General features: G+C 40.6%; 1 protein-coding gene and 1 long non-coding RNA gene across 10 annotated transcripts in view; one reads left to right on the forward strand and one right to left on the reverse strand.

Annotated features, from left to right (window-relative positions):
- Nucleotides 1-24,123, forward strand: part of LOC122558229 — a 37,394-nt gene extending 13,271 nt beyond the window's left edge. Inside the window, exons 3-4 of the long non-coding RNA XR_006314078.1 lie at nt 23,405-23,514; nt 24,038-24,123. This is a non-coding gene — a long non-coding RNA (uncharacterized LOC122558229). The remainder of the gene's footprint in view (nt 1-23,404; nt 23,515-24,037) is intronic.
- wwox (WW domain containing oxidoreductase) overlaps nt 1-24,760 on the reverse strand; it is a 946,567-nt gene that overhangs the window by 527,692 nt on the left and 394,115 nt on the right. The gene's annotated exons all lie outside the window — the stretch shown is intronic.

The following is a 24,760-nucleotide window of genomic DNA, read 5'->3' on the forward strand; positions in this document are numbered from 1 at the left end:
TAGAAACATGAACAGGAGGCAAACAGAGGGATAGAATCCATGTATTGGCAATAAGTAGAGTGTCTAAATAAGGACTAAGAATTGGTGCAGACTTGATGGTCTGAAGGGCCTGTTCTTGTGTTGTATTGCATTGCATTGTCTTCTCTGCCTGAGAGGTCACACAGGCCTTAGTCTAATATCATGTCCGAAATATATCCTTGAAAGTATAACACTTTCCTTTTGCCGCGATTTAGATTGTCAGCCTTAATTTCTGTGTTCATGCACTTGGAGCAGGACTTGAATCCAAAAAGAGCCTTCTGCCTCAGAGCTGGGTATACCACCAACCAAACCTACGGTTCATACTGAAAGGTTTCTTGCAGTTGGGTGCTCTATTTTGTGCAAAAGGAAGATCCAGAGATAGTCAGCACCAATTAGGACTGATAAATCCTGTCTAGTCTGAGTCACCCAGAGTGGAGGAACCATGTCTGAAAGGGATCAAAGTAGACATTTCAGGAAACCAGATAAGTGAGTGGTTAGTGAATATTTGCTTGTTTAACTTCAAAATACTTGTAACTTATTAGTAATAGTTTTGTTTTATAAGTTGTCGTAAGGTTTAACAACAGATTAGTAGAAAGTGAGGACTGCAGATGCTGGAGATCAGAGTCAAGAGTGTGGTGCTGGAAAAGCACAGCAGGTCAGGCAGCATCCGAGGAGCAGGAAAATCAACGTTTCGGGCATAAGCCCTTCATCAGGGTTTCCTGATGAAGGGCTAATACCCGAAACGTCGATTCTCCTGCTCCTCGGATGCTGCCTGACCTGCTGTGTTTTTCCAGCACCACACACTTAACAACAGGTTAGATTTGGAGTGAATATGTGAATCACTAATAAATTTATAAAGTGAAATCATTAACAGATTGTTGTTTAATTGATTAATTATCTTTGTTAATTACCACATAGAGTTGACTTGTTGATCAGTATTACTGCTTAGAAAATGACACTAACCACAAAGTTGGAAGAAATGTAAAAACAAATTAAATTCTATAACAATTACAAGTTGCCGAGGCTTATTCGTACTTTTGCAAGAGGCATTAATGTTAAGGCAGTAGTAGTTAGGTTTATTGGTAGCAGTGTATATTATTGGTATTGCTATGGGGCAAAAACAGGATAATGGTATCACGTAAGATGATCATTTGGAAAACTGATGCAAACACATTGGCCAAAATGGCTGCAGTGTACAAATTCAGAGATTCCCTGACAGACAGACATGCAAAGGCAGACACAAGCAGGCACATGTGCACACACAAACACAGATGCACAAACAAAACACACGCAGACAGATACACAGAGACATCAACAGATACACAGGAATATACAGACAAACACAGATGACAGGCATGCACAGAGACAAGCCCATACACACACACAGATGTGTGCCCATACACAAAAAAATACAGACAGTCACACACATACACACACACACACAGGCTACTCATTGCATCAGAACAGAAGCTACCACTCAATCAGACAGTTTGTTTCTCAGATAAAAATGGCATGCTGCTCACACGAGTACTGAACTGAGGATGTGCTAAGGCAGGATTGGAATAGAAAAATGATCCAAAGGCAGACCATTGCAAGGACAGCTGAGGATGCTGTCAGGCCCTCTGGTGAGATCTCAGGGAGTGAGTTGGAAAGAGTGAGAATGCAGACGGTGGCCCAGCTGGAAATAAGGAAATGGGTAGGAAAGTCCTGGGAGCGAAAAGGAATTTGATTTACAGCCAACAATCTCACCTTGTGCACGAAAAGCGAGCAACTTTAACAAATCTAAATGAATGGGACTTAAAGCCTGAATTAGACCATTCACCCTCCCCATTCCACCACAGACACCTGCCTCCCCCTCCACCTCCCTGGCAACCTAACCAGGGTTTAGTCTTTGTGCTCCCCTCATGTCACACGAACAAGGAACAAGAATAGGAGAAAGTGAGGTCTGCAGATGCTGGAGATCAGAGCTGGAAATGTGTTGCTGGAAAAGCGCAGCAGGTCAGGCAGCATCCAGGGAACAGGAGAGTCGACGTTTCGGGCATAAGCCCTTCCTGAAGAAGGGCTTATGCCCGAAACATCGACTCTCCTGTTCCCTGGATGCTGCCTGACCTGCTGCGCTTTTCCAGCAACACATTTCCAGCAAGGAACAAGAATAGGCCATTCAGCCTTTCAGAGCTGTCTCACCATTCAGTAACGTCATGGCTGATCAGATTTAACCTCAACTCTGCATTCCTGCATATCCCCAATAATCCTTCATCCTTTTGGTAATTGAAAATCTAGCTGCGTTTAATACATATAAATATTCCGCATCCACTGAACTTTGAAGGAGGGAATACCAAAGATTCTCAACCCTCAGACAAAAAATTGTTTCATTATCTCTATCCTAAATGGGATAACGCCTTGTTTTTAAACTGTGTATCCTACCTCTAGATTCTCCTACAAGTGTAAACATCCTTTCAACATCCACTCGGTCGTGTCCCCTCAGGATCTTACATATGTCAGTTAAGTCATCTCTGACTGTTTAAAACTCCAGAGGACACAGCTTGTCTCGCTTTTTTTCATAAGAAAATCTGCTCATTCCAGTTATTAGTCCAATAAACCTTCTCTGAAGTGTTTCCAACACTTTAACATCCTTCCACAAGTACAATGACCAGTACGATAGACAGTACTCCAGATGCAGTCTTACCAAAGCCCTGATTAACCAAAGCATAGCCTCCTTACTCTTGCACAGAAACAGAAATTGCTAGAAAAATGCAGCAGGTCTTGCAGCATCTATGGGGGAGAGAAACAGAATTAATGTTTCAGGTCCAACAGCCCTCCTTCAGAACAGAACAGAACTGAAGAAAGATCTCTGGACCTGAAATATTAACTGTGTTTCTTTCTATATAGATATTCCCAGACCTATTGAGCTTCTCTGTTTTTGTTTCAAATTTCCAGCATCCATAGCCCTTTGGGTGTGTTTTCTATTCTTGCCCCTTACAATGAAACATTCCATTAACTTGGCTTTCCCGATTACTTGCTGAACCTTCAAACTATGAGACTATGAGATTCATGCACTATGAGACACAGATTTCTCTGCATTTCACAGCTCTACAACCTCTCACCATTTAGATGCACCCCATTGTTGTTAGCTGGGTTAGTATTTATTGCTTGTCCCTGGTTGTCCTTAAGAAGGTAGAGGTGAGTTGCCTTCTTGAACCGCTGTATTCATGCTCTGAAGGGAGTTCCAGGATTTTGGCCCAGTTACACTGAAGGAATGGTGATATTAATTCAGTCAGAAGTCAAATGAGATATAAATGGTGGCATGTGCCAGTTTGGCTGAATAACCGGTCTGTCCATTCAATATACAAAGGAACCTTGATTATCCCAAGGATACTAGTGGGCAGTATTTAACTCGGTTAATTGAATTCTGGATAATTGAATACTGGATAACAGAGTTTCGCTGAGCATCGGGACCTTGCGATCTTGCTGGATAATCCGATATTTGGATAATCGAATGCCAGATAATCAAGATTTCTCTGTAATATTTAACAATAGATGGCCAAAGAAAAAGGGAACAAAAGAATACAGGAGTGCGGGTGGGGGCCACTGAAGTTGGACTCCTCTTGAAATGGCAACTAAGCAGCAATATAGAACCACATAGTCTGCTTCCACACTGTAATTTCTATAGAATTCAATGTGTAATGGCTAGTGGCATCATTCATTATCAGGGGAAAGTAACAGAAGAAAATACTTCAAACCTTGAGTGTAGCACAGCCTGCTGGTAAGCAAGACACAAGTGGTAACTAACTGCTCTGGTTTCAAGACACAAAACTACAGCCTTATTAGCACATATGTTCACTTTTCTCCAAATCAACTCATCTCTCCTTTATGCCAAAAAATATCATGGGAGTTTCTGAGGCCAAGAAGGGAATCGCCATAGATTGGGCATCTGTTTTCTGAGCTTGAGTTATGAATAAACCATTATGATCAATCACTATATATTCATGGCTAGCATTGTATAAAATATATGTCAGATTCAAACAGTTCAAAAATTCCCAGTTATTAGTGCACTGAAATACTGACTTTTTTTGAATTAAAAAATAACTGCTGTTATTTCAAGAGGTCAGCAGAGCAGGAATTAAAAGTTTAACTCGCCCGTGGTTCTCATGGCAATTACGGTGTCTGTTAGACAAAACAAGGCTCAATAAATGGAACTTATTCTGAAATAACTGGCAACACTCGTTGAAATGTAACTTGACACCAAATTTGTTGAGATGGAAAAGTTAATTAAGGGAAGTCACTTTTATGTTACTTAGCGTACTGTCAAGCAAACGGAAAGAAAATTTCCTGAAAAACTACCATTTCCCACTAAGAAAAGAATCCAGTTTCCAGACAGACAGCAAAGTTAATTTGGCTTAACGCTATTTCAATGCCAGTGCAAGAGACACATGTACAGTTGGTCTGTATTCCAGTCAACTCCAATTAAGTGAATTTGAACTGAACAACTAAAGCTATTTTTAAATTACCAAAAGTGTTTTAAATTTGTTTATGCAAACAAAATCTGAATAATAAATTCCAATCAAGGGAATTCCTTTAGATCATATTCCAGATTTCACCATCTTAACGACCCAAATTAGAGTCTTATGCCTTCATGTAATTTGCAGAGAGCAGGATTTACTTTCAGCCCCATTTATAATTCTGTTGCAAATGTATGTTCTTATGAGTTTGTAGTTGTTGCTTTGCAGCTGCTTTGTAGTTAACGTGTGTGTACATGGCAGTTTTACACAACTCTAGGAATACCAAACTTGCAGACTGCTTTGGTTGCCAAATATGACAATCTCCATTTGTGAAACACCCTAGTCATATTCAGGAGAGGCAGGGAAAACATGTCCATCAGAAGAAAATGCAATTACGCTGTCATGTACTATTAGTTGATTAAACTACATTACACAATCTTTAACAACAATAACAAAAAATAATTTTACTGATGCATTTTGCTCGTTTTCACCCAAAAATCATATCCATTCAAGTTTTCTGTGCTCCTCTAATTCTGCCAACTTGTTCATTCTGGATCATAACTGTTCCACCATTGGTGGCCATGCCTTTAGTTACCTAGACCGCAAACCGTGGGAAACTCTCCCTAGAGGTCTCAACCTTTTTACCTCACTTTCAGCCTCAAGCGACTCATAAAACTTGAAGAAGTTCTGGGGAAGGGTCACTCGAGCAGAAACGTTAACTCTGATTTCTCTCCCCAGGTGCTGCCAAACCTGCTGAGCTTTTCCAGCAATTTCTGTTTTTGTTTCATTAAAATCTCTCTCTTTAATCAAGCTTTTGGTCATCTGATCTAATATCTTAATGTAGTTTGGTGGCATTTGTTTTAGCTTTCTCCTGTGAATTTAATTTCAGGCATTGCATCACTTTATGGGCACTGCCCAATAATAGAGAAAATCACCTAAATATGTCATGTGTACCAAAACGAAAACAGGACAAATCCAACTTGGTCAATTACTATCTTATTCTAAGCTCGATCATCAGCAATGTGATTCAAGATGTCGTTAACAATGTGATTAAAAGGCACATGCAAAGGAATAACTTGTTCCAAAGGAATAACTTGGATTCTGCTGTGCCACTTGGCTCCTGATCTCATGACAGTCTTGGTTAAAACATTGATAAGAGCTGAACCTTGGAAATGAGTTGAAGTGACCTCATTTAACATCAAGGGGAGCCAGTGGATGTCGTTTATTTGGGCTTTCAGAAGGCTTTTGACAAAGTCCCACATAAAAGATTGGCATACAAATTGATTCCTGATGAAGGTCTTATGCCCAAAGCATTCTCGATTCTCCTGCTCCTTGGATGCTGCCTGACCTGCTGTGCTTTTCTAGCACCACACCCTCGACTCAATGCAAATTGAAGTGTGTGGAATTTGAGGTAGTATATTGAAATGGATAGAAAACTGGTTGTCAGACAGGCAACAAAAACTCAGGATACAGCAGTCTTTTTTCTGAATGGTAGACTGTGCTAGGATCCCTACTATTCACGACATATAATAATGATCCAGTGAGGGAGCTAAATGCTATACTAAATGTAAACTAAACATAAATTTGTAGCTAACACAAAGCTGAGCAGGAGGGTGAGCTATGAGGAAGGTGCAGAAATGCTTCAGTGTGATTTGGAAAAGCTGAGTGAGTGGGCAAATGCATGGCAAATGCAGTAGGATGTGGATAAATATGAGGTTAGCTACATTGAAAGCAAAAACAGGAAAGTGGATTAATATCTGAATGGCTTTAAATTGGGAGAGAGCAATACTTAACGAGTGTTGGGTGTCCTTGTACTCGTGTCACTGAAAGTAAGCGTGCAGGTGCAGCAAGTGGCCAAGAAGACAAACAGAATGTTGGCCTTTATAGGATTCCAGTACAGGAGCAGGGATGTCTTGCTGAACTGATACAAAGTGCGGTGAGACCACATCTGGAACATTGTGTGCAGTTTTGTGAGGCTACTCTTACTATAGAGTGAGTGTAGCATAGGATTACCTGTCCAAAACTTAGGATGACTGAACTGATGTATGAGGAGAGCTTAAATTGGTTTGGATGATATTCGCTAGAGTTCATAAGAATGAAGAACGAGATATAGAAGGGCACTCGCCACCCTTCAAGCCATACACAACTCTGATGTGGAAGTATATCACTGTTCCTTCACTATCACTGGGTCAAAATCCTGCAAATTCTTAACAGCACGTAGTGGTACCTGCACCATGAGGACCGCAGTTGTTTAAGAAGACAGCTCACCAAGGCATATAGGGATGGGCAAAATTGCTGGTCTAATCAACCATACAGAAATTCAATGAACAATTCTTTAAAATTCATATTGCTTGTACCAGAAGCACTCTGGGAAGAGGAGAGTTAACAGCAATTCAAATATCTTCTCAATATATTCTACAAAATATGAATAACCCAATCATTCTGAGTAGTTTTGAACTGTACATCAAAGTTATATAAGTATTTTTGTTGAAAAACAAACAAAGACTCCGTGTTCCTATCTATCTCTCTGCTGAAAGAAGGAATTTGCAGTTACATAGAACCTTTCATTTGATGTGCTTTACAGACAATCTTGAAGTGAAGAAAAGCATAGTGGCCAGTTTGTATTGAGCAAAAATCCACAAATATGACCGGGGCACAAGGTTAAATAAACTGCTTTACTGATGATGGTTGAGTTTCACATAAGATAGGAGCATTTTTATTCATTTTCTTAAGGACAATATTTAATTTAAGAATTTAAGATATTAGAATTTTCAAGACAATAGGTGGATGGAGGTGGGGGTAAAGGTGATAGGTCAGAGAGGAGGATGAAGGGGATAGGTGGAAAGGAAGATGGACAGATGGGATGGGTCATGAGGATGGTGCTGAGTTGGAAGTCTGGAACTGGGGTAAGGTGGAGGGGGAGAGGAAATGAGGAATCTGGTGACATCCACATTAATGCCATGGGATTGGAGGGTCCTGAGGCAGAAGATGAGGCATTCTTCCTACAAGTCTCGGTGGTGAGGGAGTGGTGATGGAGGAGGCCCAGGACATGCATGTCCTCAGCACAGCGGGAGGGAGAGTTAAAGTGTTCGGCCACAGGGCGTTGGGGTTGATTGGTGTGGGTGTCCCAGATATTGTCTGAAGCGCTCTGTAAGTAGACGTCTTGTCTCCCCAATGTAGAGGAGACCACATCAGGAGCAACAGATAAAGTAAATGACACGTGTGGAAGTGCAGGTGAAATTTTGATGGATGTGGACGGCTCCTTTGGGGCCTTGGACGGAGGTGAGGGGGGAAGTGTGGGCGCAGGTTTTGCAATTCCTGCGGAGGCAGGGGAAGGTACCGGGTGGGGAGGGTGGGTTGTTAGGGGGCGTGGACCTGACAAGGTAGTCATGGAGGGAACGGGTCTATACGGAAAGCGGATAGGGGTTGGGAGTGAACTATATCTCTGGTGGTGGGGTCTGTTTGTAGGTGGCGGAAATGGTGGAGGATGATGCGATGTATATGGAGGTTGGTGGGGTAGAAGGTGAGGACCAGGGGGTTCTGTCCTTGTTGTGGTTGGAGAGGTGGTGTTTGACGGTGGAGGTGTGGGATGTGGATGAGATGCGCCGGAGGGCATCATTAACCACATGGGAGGGGAAATTGCGGTCTTTAAAGAAGGAGGCCATCTGGTGTGTTCTGTGGTGGGACTGGTCCTCCTGGAAACCGATGCAGCAGAGGCGTAGGAATTGGGTATAAGGGATAGCATTTTTGCAGGAGGCAGGGTGGGAGGAGGTGTAATCCAGGTAGCTGTGGGAGTCAGGGGGCTTGTAGAAAATGTCAGTATTGAGTTGGTCATCGCTGATGGAGATGGAGGGGTCCAGGAAGGGTAGCGAGGTATTAGAGATGGTCCAGGTGAATTTAAGGTCAGGGTGGAATGTGTTGGTGAAGGTGATGAACTGTTCAACCTCCTCGCGGGAGCATGAGGTGGCATTGATGCAGTCATCAATGGAGCGGAGGAAAAGATGGGGAGTGGTGCCGGTGTAACTGCGGAAGACAGACTGTTCTAAGAGTGTGGTGCTGGGAAAACACAGCAGGTCAGGCAGCATCAAAGAAGCAGGATTTAGCAGCTCAAGAATGCTAGGCCATGAGCTCAAATCCTAACATGGTGGCTGGTGAAATTTATGTCCAATGAATAAAATTTGGAATATAAAACTAGTCTCAGTGATAGTGACTATCACAGTGATCCCAGATGTAGTAAAAATAATTAATTGGCTAATGTCCTTTCCATGGTCTGGCCGATATGAGAGTCTGGATCTCAAGTACTGCAGGTGATTTTAACTGCAGTCTGAAATGGCCCAGAACGTTACCCAGTTCAATTAGGGGTGGACAACAATTCTGGACTTGCTGCCGACATATACATCCTATGTAAGAATAAATTAATAAATATACCAGGTTCAATTATTGTGACTTTTGCCACTTGCAACTTGGCAGACATCCCCGATTCATTATGATTCTCAAGGCTGTCTCAAGGGATTTTAATGAATATGTTCCATTGTTGTTAATGGCTGGCTTTCTGAAGGGAGACTTGAGAAGATTTGTAGAAAGGGGAACTCAAATCTCCCTTGGAATGCTTCGGGAAGATAGACCCACTGCCACAAGGTATTTAATTGAGTTCTACTGTGACCATTAGCTCATGACTCTCTCTATTTTGCAGTGTGGAGTACCAGGTGTAAAATGTGCCTAAAAAACAAATTTTGGAAAAGGCATTGTTTATGACTGGAGTTGATGTTGACTGTGTATGATCAATACACAATTTTGCCATTCAACCACTTTGTAACACTCCGTTTACATTTATGTTTTTGGATCAATAGACTGTAATTAAGGGAGCACACCAACAAAAGTACTAGTCACTGAACTAAAGCCTTTTCGTGTGAAGTCCCTTCCACAGTCCTGGTGCAGCATGTTAGCTTTGAGATCCCCAAGGTATCCAGCAGTAGACAAATACCACTTTAACACAAGGAAGGAATATTTTATTTTAAGATGATACTACCTAAGATCATGACTAAATACCCTTAATGAATCATACTTGCAGCTGAAAGTGTAACCAGACAGGTGCAGGAACTCGAGGAAGAAAGGGAATAGCATAGTGACAACACTGCGACATCTGTCATCAGACTGTCTGTAGCTTCGAATGATGTGGAGGTGTCGGTGTTGAACTGGGGTGGACAAGGTCAGAAGTCACATGACACCAGGTTATAATCCATCAGGTTTATTTGAAATCACAAGTTTTCAGAGCGCTGCTCCTTCATCAGACTTCACCTGACAAAGGAGCAGCGCTCCAAAAGCTTGTGATTTCAAATAAACCTATTGGACTGTAACCTGGTGTCATGTGATATCTGACTTTGCATTTAAGAAATATAAGGAAATCTGCAACATAGTACCTCTGAAGATAAGACTTACTATGAACAAAAAAGGGCCATCAAGGACAGATAAAAGTCAATTTTTTTCTAATGTAAGCCACTCATTTACATTTCCAACGTTTCTCTCAATATCTTCCCCTTTTAGGAAAGCATCAAATTGACTATTGAAGTCATTTGTACAGTACAATGGCTTTACACAGTAGAAGCCAGCAAAACTAACAACATAACAAGACAAAATTTCTTCACCACATCAACAAAGGTTTGAAAGAGCTTAGACCTACAAATCACTTAATGTCAAAAACAATAAATCAGGCCAATATTTACTACATCTGAAGCATTTATTTTGTGCTTCACATCAGCAATAGATATGAACTTCTATTAACTCTTCTTGCAAGACACAAACTAAATTGGAATATTATATCCTTTTTTCTGTTACCGATAAAATCTGTTTGAAGTGTTCGATTTCAATTACCAGATTATCCACTGCTGTTGAAAACAAGCATTGCAAAAAAAATAAATCTCAATCTTTGAGAGCATATCCATGTCACTAATTTGGCACCACATCTCCAAACTCCTATCTCTATCATTATCAACTGAAACCAGGCCATTCACTGCCTGACAGAATGGAATGCCTACCAGGTTACAGAACCTGTTAGATTTTCATTCAAGATTACCGTCCAAGTAGTGTGAACAAAAAGTTACCCAACATAATTTAGATCATATTAATACAACAAAATAAAACAAAGAATTGCGGGTGTTGAAGATCTGAAACAAAAACAGAATTGCTGGAAATACTCAGCAGGTCTGCAACATCTGTGCAGAGAAATTACTGTTAGCGTTTTGAGTCCAGCGACCCTTCTTTAGAACTGATAATAGCTCGGAAAAGTGGTGTATCATTTAGATAATTTATTCGTAATTAACAACATATGATGAGTATTGCAAGAATCAGGGGAATTAGGTATTTCATGCAATGAGGAACCACAGGCCTTTTTTTTTTGGTGGACAACTTGGGACCTGCATATATGCAAAATGTTGAAACTTGAATGAGGCTGTACAGAGTCGTTAAGAAACAAGACCTAAGATCAAAGCAGAATCCTGTGACATTTTGCCTGTAAGTTGTAGGCATGATGTTAGACATGCAGATTAGCAAAGATGGAGAAGTTTATTATTAGTTTAAAAGACAAGTTGCAAATTCTAAATCACCTCATTCAGAAATAGAAATGGTTGCAATAGCAAGAAAGTGATGAAATATACAAAGTTACAGTTAGATACATGATATTGATCTTTGCTGAACTATCCAATAAGTCTTGCTTTTAAATGAATTAGCTTCCATAAACAAAAGAATATAGTGATAACTGCTAATAACTTATCTACCTCATTTTTGGAAATGGTTAACATCTCAACAACGTAGATGTTGACAATAATTTATTTGATTTCAGAGCCTGCAGAAACATAAATAAAGTAATTCAAGTGTTGTCTGCACTCCTCAAACAGAGTCATAGAGTCATAGAGATGTACAGCATGGAAACAGATCTTTCGGTCTAACCCGTCCATGCCGACCAGATATCCCAACCCAATCTAATCCCACTTGCCAGCACCCGGCCCAAATCCCTCCAACCCCTTCCTATTCATATACCCATCCAAATGCCTTTTAGATGTGCAATTGTACCAGCCTCCACCACTTCCTCTGACAACTCATTCCATACATGTACCACCTTCTATGTGAAAATGTTGCCCCTTAGGTCTCTTTTATATCTTTCCCCTCTCACCCTAAACCTACGCCCTCTAGTTCTGGACTCCCCCACCCCAGGGAAAAGACTTTGTCTATCCTATCCATGCCCCTCAGAATTTTGTAAACCTCTATAAGGTTACCCCTCAGCCTCCAACGCTCCAGGGAAAACAGCCCCAGCCTGTTCAGCCTCTCCCTATAGCTCAAATCCTCCAACCCCTGCAACATCCTTGTAAATCTTTTCTGAACCCTTTCAAGATTCACAACGTCTTTCCGTTAGGAAGGAGACCACAATTGCACGCAATATTCCAACAGTGGCCTAACCAATGTCCTGTACAGCCGCAACATGACCTCCCAACTCCTGTCCTCAATACTTTGACAAATAAAGAAAAGCATAAAAAATGCCTTCTTCACTATCCTATCTCCCTGCGACTCCACTTTCAAGGAGCTATGAACCTGCACTCCAAGGTCTCTTTGTTCAGCAACACTCTCTAGGACCTTACCATTAAGTGTATAAGTCCTGCTAAGATTTGCTGTCCCAAAATGCAGCACCTCACATTTATCTGAATTAAATTCCATCTGCCACTTCTCAGCCCATTGGTCCATCTGATCAAATCCTGTTGTAATCTGAGGTAACCTACTTCGCTGTCCCCTACACCTCCAATTTTGGTGTCATCTGCAAACTTACTAACTGTACCTCTTATGCTCACATACAAATCATGACAAAAAGTAGACGGCCCAGCACCAATCCTTGTGGCATTCCACTGGTCACAGGCCTGCACTCTGAAAAACAACCCTCCACCACCACCCTCTGTCTTCTACCTTTCAGCCAGTTCTGTATCGAAATGACTAGTTCTCCCTGTATTCCATGAGGTCTAACCTTGCTAATCAGTCTCCCATGGAGAACCTTGTCGAACGCCTTACTGAAGTCCATATAGATCACATCTACTGCTCTGGCCTCATCAATCCTCTTTGTTACTTCTTCAAAAAACTCAATCAAATTTGTGAGACATGATTTCCCACGCACAAAGCCATATTGACTATCCCTCAATCAGTCCTTGCCTTTCCAAATACATATACATCCTGTCCCTCAGGATTCCCTCCAACAACTTACCCACCACTGACGTCAGGCTCACTGGTCAACAGTTCTCTGGCTTGTCCTTACCACCCTTCTTAAACAATGGCACCACATTAGCCAACCTCCAGTCTTCCGGCACCTCGCCTGTCAAAGAGAGGCTTTGTAATGGTCTTGCCAACAGTTTACAATCCCAGTTGATGGTACTGCTGCATGAGTCAGATGTCAGAATGAAACCTGGTTTGATGTCATTTTTCAAATAATTTAGTCAGCTATCATGATGGTAACTCACTGAAACATATTCACACAAGGTTGCAGGTACGTTTACAGCAGAAAGTATGTTTATTATACAAAAGAATGAAAATAAAGTTTCATTAAAAGTTTCTACTTGTTTCTCAATGATATTCATTTTAGAGGTTCAAGTCTGGGGACGGTACAGTGGTTAGCACTGCTGCCTCACAGAACCAGGGATGCAGGTTTGATTCCAACCTCAGGCAACTGTCTGTGTGGAATTTGCACACACTCTCCCTGTCTGAGTGGGTTTCCTCCCACAGTCCAAAGATGTGCAGGTTAGGGTGGATTGGTCATGGAAAATGCAGGGTTACAGGCATAGGATTGGGATGGGGTACTCTTCGAAAAGTTGGTGTGGACTTGTTGAGCCACGCTGTAGAGATTCTATGATTTAAAGTCCAGAAACATTACGATTTTAAAATTTTGAAAAATCACATCCTCTTAGAAATGCTTTTACGTCCTGTTCCAAAATTACATTCTGCCCCTTTCGAAATACCTTCACAGAACTAACCCACATCCATTTGCCATTTTTTTTAAAAAAGATTTCAAACTCCAAAAGTGGTCATCATGTATTTCTTCACATTTGTAATACGTCAGAGACTAAAAAGCAAATAAATAGGGGAAAATTGATTAGCAAAGTTAATTGGCAAGAAATCTAAACGTAAAGAGTGAACGTCTAAGGCTGTATAAAAAGAAAGAGAACAACTAAAGTAAATGTGGAGTCCCTGGATGATCTCATTGGGAAATTAACAATAGGGAACAGGGAAATGGCAGATAATTTTAACCAATATTTGGCATCAGTCTTCATTGTGGAGGACACTATAAACATCCCAATAATTTTCTTTTTAATTTCTTCATTTTGTGGTATGTGGGCATCGTTCGCTTGCCAGCATTTATTGCTCTACTCTAGTTGCCCTTGAGAAAGTAGTGGTGGACCAGATAACAGGAGCTGATAGGAAGAATGGTCTTCTAAAAGATTCTGTCATGAGGGACAAAATTGTTGACAAATTAATATAACTGAAGACAAATAAGTCACCAAGACCTGATGGTTTGCATCCAACAGTTTTATAGCAAGTGGCTGCATAGATAGTGGAGGCACTGGTTGAAATATTCCAGAGCTCACTGGATTCTAGGAATGGAAAACTGCTAATATGATGACCCTGCTCAAACAGAGAGGGAGACAGAAAGCACAAAAATGTAGGCCAGTTAGCCTAACATCTGTCATCCCAAAATGCTACAGTCCATTATTAATGTAAACAAAACACAGTACTTAAATAAGTTTAATGGAATCAAATGGATTTAACATTATTTTGTGAAAGGGAAATAATGCTTGACAAATATTCTTAGAGGATACAACAAGGAGAGATAATTAGGAGGAACAACAAATATGCTATATTAGAATTTCCAGAAAGTATTTGATAAGGTGTCGCATTAAAAGGTTATTGCACGAGATATGAGCTCACAATATTGGGGAGTAATGTACTAGCATGAACTGAGAAATGGTTAACACACAGAGATAGAGGGTCTGGATTAATTGCTTTTGTTTCAGATTGGAAAGACATAACTAGTGGAATGCCATAAGGATCAGAGCTGGGGCCTTGATTATTTGCTATCTATCTTAATGACCTGCAGGAGATGTAGAGTGCAGTGCATCCAAATACGCGAAAGATACAAAAATATCTGGGAGCATATGTTGTGATGAGGATATAAAGAATCTGCAAGGGAATATAGATAGTTTGAGTGAGTGTGTAAAAACTTGGCAGTAGGAACATGTGAGACTGTGCAGTTTAATCAGAAGAAACAAAAGACTGTATGTTATTTAAATGGAGGGAGACTTCAAAAATGTACAGCACAGAGAGATCTGGGTGAAATTGTGTCTGAAACACAAAATGTTTGCAACTGGAAATTAGGAACGCAAATGGAATTTTGGCCTTTATAGAATTTTAAAAAACCGAAGAACTCTGGATGCTGGAAAACAGAAACAAAAACAGATATTGCTGGAAAAACTCTGCAGGTCTGGCAGCTTCAGTGGAGAGAAAACAGAGTTTTCATTTTGGATCCAGTGACCCTTCTCGTTAATTGTAGTGAGGAAAAGGTTGTTATATAGTGGGCAGCACGGTGGCTCAGTCGTTAGCACTGCTGCCTCACAATGCCAGGGGTTCCACCCTAGGGTGACTGTGTGGAGTTTGCACCTCCTCCCCGTGTCTGTGTGGGTTTCTTCCAGATGCTCCAGTTTCCTCCCACAGTCCAAAGATGTGCAGGTTAGGTGAATTAGAAGTGCCAAGTTGCCCATCGTGTTCAGGGATGTGTAGGTTAGGTGCATCAGTCAGGGGAACGGGTCTAGGTGGGTACTCTTCAGAGGGTCTGTGTGGATTTGTTGGGCTGAAGGACATGTTTCCACAATGTAGGGATTCTATAATATGCTAAAGAAGGGGTAGGGGAGGATTAAGGAGTCAACGATAGGTAGATGGAACCTAGAGAGACAGAACAACTGTTAGGCAGACAAAGGAATGACTACAGGTCAGCCTGGGGGAGTCAATAGCTGTTAATGAGAACCATTAGTGGCTAACAATGTGTGGTAGTAGCCCTTGTGACGACGAAGCCGAGTGTGTGGAGGTTGGGATAAGGACAAGGAATAAAGCGCTCAATATTAAGTCCAGAAGGTTGTAGGGCTCTCGAGGAGAAAATAAGGTGTTCATCTTCCAGCTTACACTGGGCTTCAATGGAGAACTGCAAAAAGACTGAGACAGAAATGTTGGCCAGAGAACAAGGTGGTGTGTTAAACTGGAAGCTCAGAGTCATCTTTGCGGACAGTACTGGAAAATTGAAACAATGTAATGTTTGGCTGTGAAATGGATACCTGAGTTGGTTGCTGTTTTGACAACAATTCAAATTTAACCAATTAGTTTAAATTATGCCCCAAGACACTAAAACCCAATTGCGTTTGAACTTATTGTTTTGCCAACATCGAACCAATGAGATGATCCCATGTCCAGGGTACTAAAAAATAAGCACTTTGAAAGTCAGACAACTGCCGTTGAAACCCTCTCTATCAAATGTACCTTTTCATATGAAACATATTTGCAGTAAAAGAAAGAAGATGATCCAGTAAGACCTTCAGCCGGAAGAAGAAAGACACCCACGATGACAGCTGTTATATGGTTTTGAAATTAAATTAATGTAATTTTAATAAGTGTTTTATTGTAACAGTATATTATTATAGAGTTGGTGGCAGATAATAAGCAGTTAAGAGAAGGGGGGGCTTAGAGTTGTGAATAGTTGTTGTTTAATGTTCACTTTTAGATTTTAAAAATAAATTGATATTATTTTCCTTAAATAGTGGAATTTTGGAGTTCTCTGTCACTCATACTTTAAAAGATTATGAGGTGAGGTGAGCTTTTCTGGGTGTTTGGTTTAATCAACAGAAGGGTTCACCGCCATGTCGTAACAATACTGAGAAATGATATTATTAAAACATACAAGATTTTGAGACGGTTTGATAGGGTAGATGTTGAGAAGATTTATACTAGAGGAGGGATCTCGAATTAGGGATGTAGTTATAGGATAAGGGTACACTCATATAAAACTGAGATGTGAAGGAATTTCTTCTCTCAGAGGGCAATGAATATCTGAAATTCTCTACCATAGAGAGTTGTAAAGGATAAATCATTAAAAACATTTGAAGAAGAGGTGGATAGATTTTTGAAATATTGAGGAGTTCATGGAGCTGGCATGAAAGAGGACTTGCAGCCTGCAGTCGAGGAAGTGTGATCTTATCGACTGGCAGGGCTGGTTTGAAGGGGCTGAATGGCCTACTCCTACTTCCATTCCTTATGGTCTTGTAACGATTTGGATCTCAAAGAAGAACACAATGGGAATGCTATCTGCTGAATTATTGTTATTCCTGTGGCAAACTAACATCTCACAGCATACATGAGAAGCAGGTTTTGATAAATGCAGAAGTTAGTCTATCTGCAGAAATGTCCTTTCTTGTTGTCAGCAATGAACTAAAATGTGCAGGAAAACCTGGAATGTAAAAGGAACCACAGTAGCAAATAACAATGGAAAGAACACAACTGAAGATCATCAGCACCTATTACTCTCATTACTATTCTGCCCACAATATATGAGGGACACAGTAAAGACTGCAACCTCTACTCATTCTCCAATAGGCATTAATTCAGTTAATTCTGACAGAGCTATTTAATTCCATGCAACTCTCCAATACAGATTGAACGGGGACACTATCAAGCCTGGCTGAATGGATATGCATGCTAAAAACAAAACTGTCACTATTGCTTTCAGGTCAGCTGAAAGACTGCAATGTTAAATGGACAATACAAACATAGCTCACTTGCAATGGTGATTCAATTTGTAAAACACCAAACTCAATCTAGCCAGTTAATGATTCATCTTATCCCTGACCTGTAAGTGCAAAAATGATATCAAATGACTGTCTAGTGCAGAAGCATTATCAATCTATAATACGATTTGGAATAAATGTTATCTATGTTGTCGATCTCATTCTGAAATAATGGTTAAGTTTGTAACAGATACATAAGAGTGATCAGCTTCCCTTTTCCAGAGATTCTTAGATATTTCACCCCCACATTTGCCATTTCAGCCCCATTCTTCAATCGAACTTATCCTTATGTTTTCTTAATGTTGATTTTTATAATACATCAACGTTACATAGCATAAGGACCAATTTCACTTTCATGGTATTTAAGAAAAACTGTCAGTCCCAAGAGATTGGGATTGTCCTCAATCTACCAGCATTTAAATGGTTGAAGTTTTGAGTATTCAAATGTCTGCTATCCAACAAATGAGTTTTTTTCAATTAGATGTAGGGACGGCAGACAGATTTTAGCTCCCTAACATCCTGGCAGCATCCCACGATATTGCTGTCATGTAAGTTATGCTTCTTCAAATTTAAGAGATTGCACTCAAGGTTTGTGAATCACATCCAAATGCCATTAGATTAGCCCATGCTAAGATGGCAGAGTGCTGCATCATATGCTTACCCAGTCGTCTCTAACATTGAAATCTCCATGAGATTTCCCTGAGAATAAATGGTGCCAGTTCATACCGGAGAAAGCAATCTGTTCCCTCATTTTCCATATCCCTGAAGAATCTCAGATCTGAGGTGCACAGCAAGTTACAGTATTATTCTCCATATGATCAGATGACAGCATTGGGCCTTTTCAAGTTTTTATTTGGAGACTGGAAGTTCAGGATAGAATGCGACAGAACTGTCATATAATTATCAGTTCAGTGCCCCAAGCCTGGTCCATTAGTCCATTTAAATTGCAGTATCTCAACTCAATTAAGCCACTATTTTTCACTTTTAATGCCCTTATCCTGACTAACATCTTTCAATGGCAGACCTGAATATTCAACTTGAGCCTCAGGAATCAAACCCTTTTTGGAGTGGGCATTTCAGATTTCAACTTCACTTTTGTGTGAAAAAGTGCTTCCCGATTTTGCTCCTAAATGACCTCGTACTAATTTTACTATCATAGCATTTTTATTTCTGGATGTCTCTAATCAGAGAAATTTACTTGTGTCTACCCCACTTAATCTCCTTACAATTTCAAATACCTAAAGTTGGTCATTGCGATGATTCTTAAACCCTCTGTATTCTATTGCAAAGATCTTGAGATACTTCTCAAAGAAAAGTGTGTTCCGGTCAATATTTACACCTCAATCCACATCACCAAAAATAGGTCATCAGGTCAGACTGCTCTTTGTTTTAGTTGGTTATGTAAAAGATGGCTTCAGCATTCCCTACAAATGTACTTTAGCAGGAACATGCTTTTGGATTTGCTAAAATGGTGAAAGGTGCTATATAAATGTAAGTTTTAATTTCTTCTTTCACTCATTTACTTTTTGAGCTTGAAGAAATAGAACGTGAGTTTATGCAATCAGTAATCATGACTTAAACCTGCAGGTCCTTTAATAATTATGGGTTGGTGTGGTGGCTCAGAGGTTAGTACTGCTGTCTCATAGAGCCAGGGACCCAGATTTGATTTCTGCTTCTGGGCGACTGTGCGAAGTTTGCACATTCTCCCTGTGTTTGCGTGGGTTTCCTCCAGGTGCTCCGGTTTCCTCCCATGGTCCAAAGATGTGCAGGTCAGGTGAATTGGTCATACTAAATTGCCCACAGTGTTAGGTGCATTAGTCAGGGGTAAATATAGGATAGGAGTTTGGGCGGGTTACTCTTCGGAGGATCGGTGTGGACTTGTTGGGCCGTAGGGCTTGTTTCCATACTGTAGGGAATCTAATCTAATAATTCTGATAGAATCACAGAATTTTACATCATGCCCAGTTTTACTGCACTGGTTCTATTACCTAGTGCCAATCTCCTGCCTTTTAACCATTTCCCTGCACAACAACTCTATCCAAATGAGCATCCCAAGCCCTCTTGAATGCCTTAATTGAACCTGCCTCCACCACAAAACAGGTAGTGCATTCATTACACTAACTACTCGCTGTGTTTTTTCACACATCAATCTAGCTTTAATTGCATATCACTTTGAATCTATGCCCTCTCATCCTTTTCTTTTAATGAGAGGAAATAGTTTCTCCTTATCTGGTTTGTCCAGTGCAGTCAAGATTTTGAATATGACTAACTTATAACCTTCTTCTCTCCAATGAGAATAGTCCCAATTCAGAACAAAGGACAATCCAGTTAAGGTCCTTCGGCCCTCCAAGCCTGCACCGACACATTTTGCCCTTCCACATTAAAATTATCTTCAATTACAGGAACTGTATCCTTTTATTCCCTTCACATTCATGTATTCAAGGTGCTTCTTGAAAGCTGTTATGTTTGTATCCACCACCTCCTCTGGCAGCGTGTTTCAGGCACTCATCACCCTTTGTGTGAAAGACTTCCCTTGCACATCTCTTTTAAATTCCCCCCCCCCGCCCCTCACACCTTGAACCTGTGTCCCCTAGTAATTGACACTTCCACACTGGGAAAAAGCCTCACACTTTCCACTCTATCCGTGCCATTCAAAATATCATAAATTTCCAGCAGGTCACCCCTCAACCTTCTGCATTCCAATGAAAGAAAAACCCAGTCCATGCAGCGATTCTTCATAGCTAAAATCCCCCATACCAGGCAATATTCTGGTAAACCTTTTGTGAACCTTCTCCAAAGCATCCACATGCTTCTGGTAGTGTGGTGACCGGAACTGCATGCAATAGTTCAAATGTGGCCGAACTAAAGTTCTATAAAGCTGCAGCATAACCTGTCTATCCTTACACTCAATGCCCCTTCCAATTAAGGCAAGCATGCCATAGGCCTTTTATACTACCTCGTCTACTGCGCTGCCACCTTCACTGATCAGTGGACCTGCACATCCAGATCCCTCTGTATATCAATACACCTAAGGGTTCTGCTATTCACCGTATAATTTCCACTTGTATTTGACCTTCCAAATTGCATCACCTCATATTTGTCCAGATAAATTCCATCTGCCATTTTTCTGCCCATGCCTCCAACCACTCCATATCCTACTGTATCCTCTGACAATCAACAACTCCATCAATCTTTGTACTGTCCACAAACTTACTAATTAGACCAGCTACGTTTTCCTCCAAACTTCTTCAATCTCTTCTCATAACTGAAGTTTCTTATCGTGGAACCATTCTTGTAAATCTCTTCTGCTCCCTCTCCAATGTGTTCACATCTTTCCTATAATGTGATGCCCACAACTGTTCAGAATTATCCAGCTGAGGCCTAACAAGTGTCTTGTACAAGATCTGCATCACCTCCCTGCTCTTGTATACTGTGCCCCTATTAATAAAATCAAGAACGCTGTTTGTTTTATTTACTGCTCTATCTGTTCAGCCACCTTCAATGATCTGTACGCATACATACCCAGATCCTTCTGATCCTGCACCTCCTGAGGTTTCCTGATGTTGAAAATCCAAAACTAAATGCTGCCTTTCAGAATAGGTGAAATCTCCTTTGAACGTCAGCCTCAAGGAAAAGGCAATATTTCCCTTAGTTTTCCTTTAGTTTTTCTTTGTTCCTGTGCACAAGCCTTACTGATTTAATTGCAATTGGGCATCCTCCACTGAGCTCCAATCTCTCATTATTAAGAGAAGGTTACAAATTGATTTTTCAGGTCAAAAGTAGATAACCTCAGCATACCTCATCTGCCATCATTATGGGCCTCGTTTCGTTTTATCTCCACGCAACTTCAATTGCTATGCTTCTTTGTAACGTATGACAATTTGGATACCACAGAGTCACAGAATCGGTACAGTGCAGAAGGAAGTCATTTGGCCCATTCAGTCCAACCGGTTTTCTGAGCATTCACATAACTCTGGCCACTCGCTGTGTGTGAAAACTGTTTTCACCTCCAAGTGCCTGTTTTTCGCAAATCACTTGTAATTGTGCCTGCTGGATCTTGAACTTTTAAAGTATAGGAACAATCTGTCCCTATCTGTTCTGTCCAGACTTGTTATAATTTTGAAATCTTCCATCAGATCTCCCCAAAGAAAACAGACCCTAACTTCACCAATCAATCCTCACAATCCCACAAAACTCTCTTCCTCATTCTCACCGATACATTCATATTCTTCCTAAAGTGCGGTGCCCGGACTGTGCATTGTACCACAGCTGAGGCTTAACCAGGGACCTATTTAAGTTGATCAAAACCTGCCTCCTGTTGTTCTTTATGCCACTATTAATGAAGCCTAGAACATTATGCTTTATTAACAGCTCTCTCAACCTGTCCTGCCACCTTTCATGCCTTGAGCATACAGACACCCAGGTCTCCCTTGCTTTTACACACTCTTTAGAATAGTACCTTTTGTTTTATATTGTCTTTTTATGTTCTCCAAAGTGTATGACCTCACACTTCCCACATTGAACTTCTCTACTATCCACTGCATCAGCCTGTCAATGTCATTTTGAAGACCTATACTGTCCACTTCACAATTCACAATTCTTCCAAGTTTTGTCATTCTCAAACTTGAAATTGCTCCTTGCATACTAAGACGCAGTTCAGGCATAAGCCCTTCCTGATGTTGATTTTCCTGCTCCTCAGGTGCTGCCTGACCTGCTATGCTTTTCCAACACCATACTTACAACCCTGGTTGAGTAATATTTCAGGGAAAAGTAAGGGAACTCCACTACAAACCCTCCTCTAGCTAAAATAATACTCACTGACTAACATTCTCTGTTTCCTATCATTCAGAAAGTTTTGCATCCGGGTTGTCATTGTCCCTTCTATTCCATGACCTAGCGCTTTTCTCAAAAATCTGTTGCATAGCAACTTTCCATTCCTCTTTGGAAATCGTTAGTATGAAGAGCAAACAAAGGATGACCCAGTATATACCTTGGGGAATGCCATTTTCCATATTCTAATGAGAATTGGGAACGTTCTGTTCATCTCTACCTTTCAAACTCCCAATTCCCAACAAAGTAGTTATAGTGAAAATTAACAAACAATAGGTAACTTTCAACGAGGGGGGGGGGACCCTGGTTCAATTGCAGCCTCAGCAGACTGTGTGGAGTTTGCACATTCTCCCCGTGTCTGCTTGGGTTTCCTCCCACAGTCCAAAGATGCACAGGTTAGGTGAATTGGTCATGCTAAATTGCCCATACAGTTAGGTGCGTTAGTTAAGGGGAATAGGTCTGGGTGGGCTACTCTTCGGAGGGTCAGTGTGGACTAGTTGCACTGAAGGGCCTTTTTCCACATTGTAGATAATCTAATCTTAAATCCAATCTAATCTTAATACCAGCATCTTATTTGGACTAAAGGGCGGCACAGCGGCTCAGTGGTTAGCACTGCTGCCTCACAGTGCCAGTGACCCAGGTTTGATTCCCGCCTCAGGCGAATGTGTGGAGTCTGCACATTCTCCCCGTGTCTGCGTAGGTTTCCTCTGGGTGCTCTGGTTTCCTCCTGCAATCCAAAAATGTGCAGGTCAGGTGAATTGACCACGCAAAATTGCCCATAGTGTTAGGTGCATTAGTCAGTGGTAAGTACAGGGTAGGGGAATGGGTGTGGGTGGGTTCTCTTTGGAGGGTCAGTGTGGACTAGTTGGGCCAAAGGGCCTGTTTCCACACTGTAGGGAATCTAATCTAAAGATATGTTTTTTTTAAGAAAAGAACAGGACAGGATTGACCCAAAATGGCTCCTCCGATCACCTGACAAGTTCAGGCAAAAATATCAACTATATAAAGACCAGCTGCCCTCAGAATGACTATTTTAATCGAAGAATGGAATTTCAGTGAGGTGTCAAGGAACTTGTCTCACTTGTTTTACTCAACCTTGAATGAAACTTCACATATTTAAAATGAAAGGTTTTTCTTCTTTGTTTGCTCGTTACCTGTGTTTTTATGTGCTTATTGTCATATTTCATTGTTATTTTTCAGATAATAAAGATTCACTCGAGAAGACCTTGGAATTTGCTATCCTTCATTTTTGATCTGGTTAACTGATTTCAATTGAAGTGTGACAGCTACAAGCTAGAAAGGAAAAAAAGGTATTTGTTGTGATTGACCGAGAGAAGGGTTAAAAAAGAAGGGAGCTGTGATTTCTAACCGTCTAATACCATCTTAACGTAGCTTCTTTTCACAAATGCATTTTTTCTTTGATTTTACTTTTTTTTAAGTGATCTTCAGTCTAACAACAAAATGAAACTTCAGTGTTTTGCTCTGATATACTTTCTAACAGAGAAACCAAAATTGATCATAAGGTTACAGACAAATTAGATAGTTTTGTGATCAATCAGTGGAAAAATATAATGCCTTTAACTCAGTTTGTTTCCTTTAATCTCTTAATTTACACCTTTCAAAAATTTGTAAAGTCCAATGCCGCAACTATAAATCATTTATACCCATAGACATTCTCAGACAGAAATATGTTTTGAACTGGAATTTATGTTTCATCAAAATTTGAGTCTTTAATTTTTTTAAAACCTGGCATCTTCCTTGTGTTGAGTTATCTTATTGTTCTTCTTTTAAACCTGAAGTAAAGTAGTTTTCTTCCTTGATTCTTTTTCCCAGCAAAACATGCAGCAAACAAAACAGCTAGGACATCTGATCTCAATCACAGCCACCAAAAAGCTGGAGGATTAGCTGGAAGATATTACGCCAGTCAACTTATTGTTCTTCATAATTTCCAAGTTTTAATGATTATACTTCCCTTCCCTACCTGATTAACCATGAGAATAAAAATAAGGTTGAACCCGGCAGCTGAGTTGTCCATAGGCAGAGATTTTTTTTTGTTTATAACGAGATTGAAAACAATTAAAATAACAGCTGAAAAGGATCACAACATGAGAGGACATCAGTATCAACCAAAGGCAAGCGCCAGGTCAAATTGTTGATTCGACTGATACCTAGGAGGCATGGTTGGATAGCATAGGCCTGTAATCATTGGCCTTTTGAAGAGTTAGCGATGAGTAAGAGCTGCTCATACCAGATCCTGAGAATAATATGACAAGGTAAATGCTAAAATGGTGCTTCTCCTTGTGGGAGAGACGAGAACTAAGGGTCACAAATGAAAAATAAAGGGTCTTCCATTTAAGGCAGTGATAAGGAGACATCTTTTTCCCTCTCCAGAGATCGTGATTCTTTGGAACTCTCTTTCCCAGTGAGCAGTGGATGCAGAGTCAATGAATATTTTTTAAAGCAGAGGTTGATAAATTCTTTGTAGCTTACTGAAATTCATTCTACACTACAAAGTAACAGTTCTACTAACTGGCAAAATTATTTTGTACACTCAGA

This window comes from Chiloscyllium plagiosum, chromosome 17 (assembly GCF_004010195.1).
Source record: "Chiloscyllium plagiosum isolate BGI_BamShark_2017 chromosome 17, ASM401019v2, whole genome shotgun sequence".
In the NCBI taxonomy this organism is placed as follows: Eukaryota; Metazoa; Chordata; class Chondrichthyes; order Orectolobiformes; family Hemiscylliidae; genus Chiloscyllium; species Chiloscyllium plagiosum.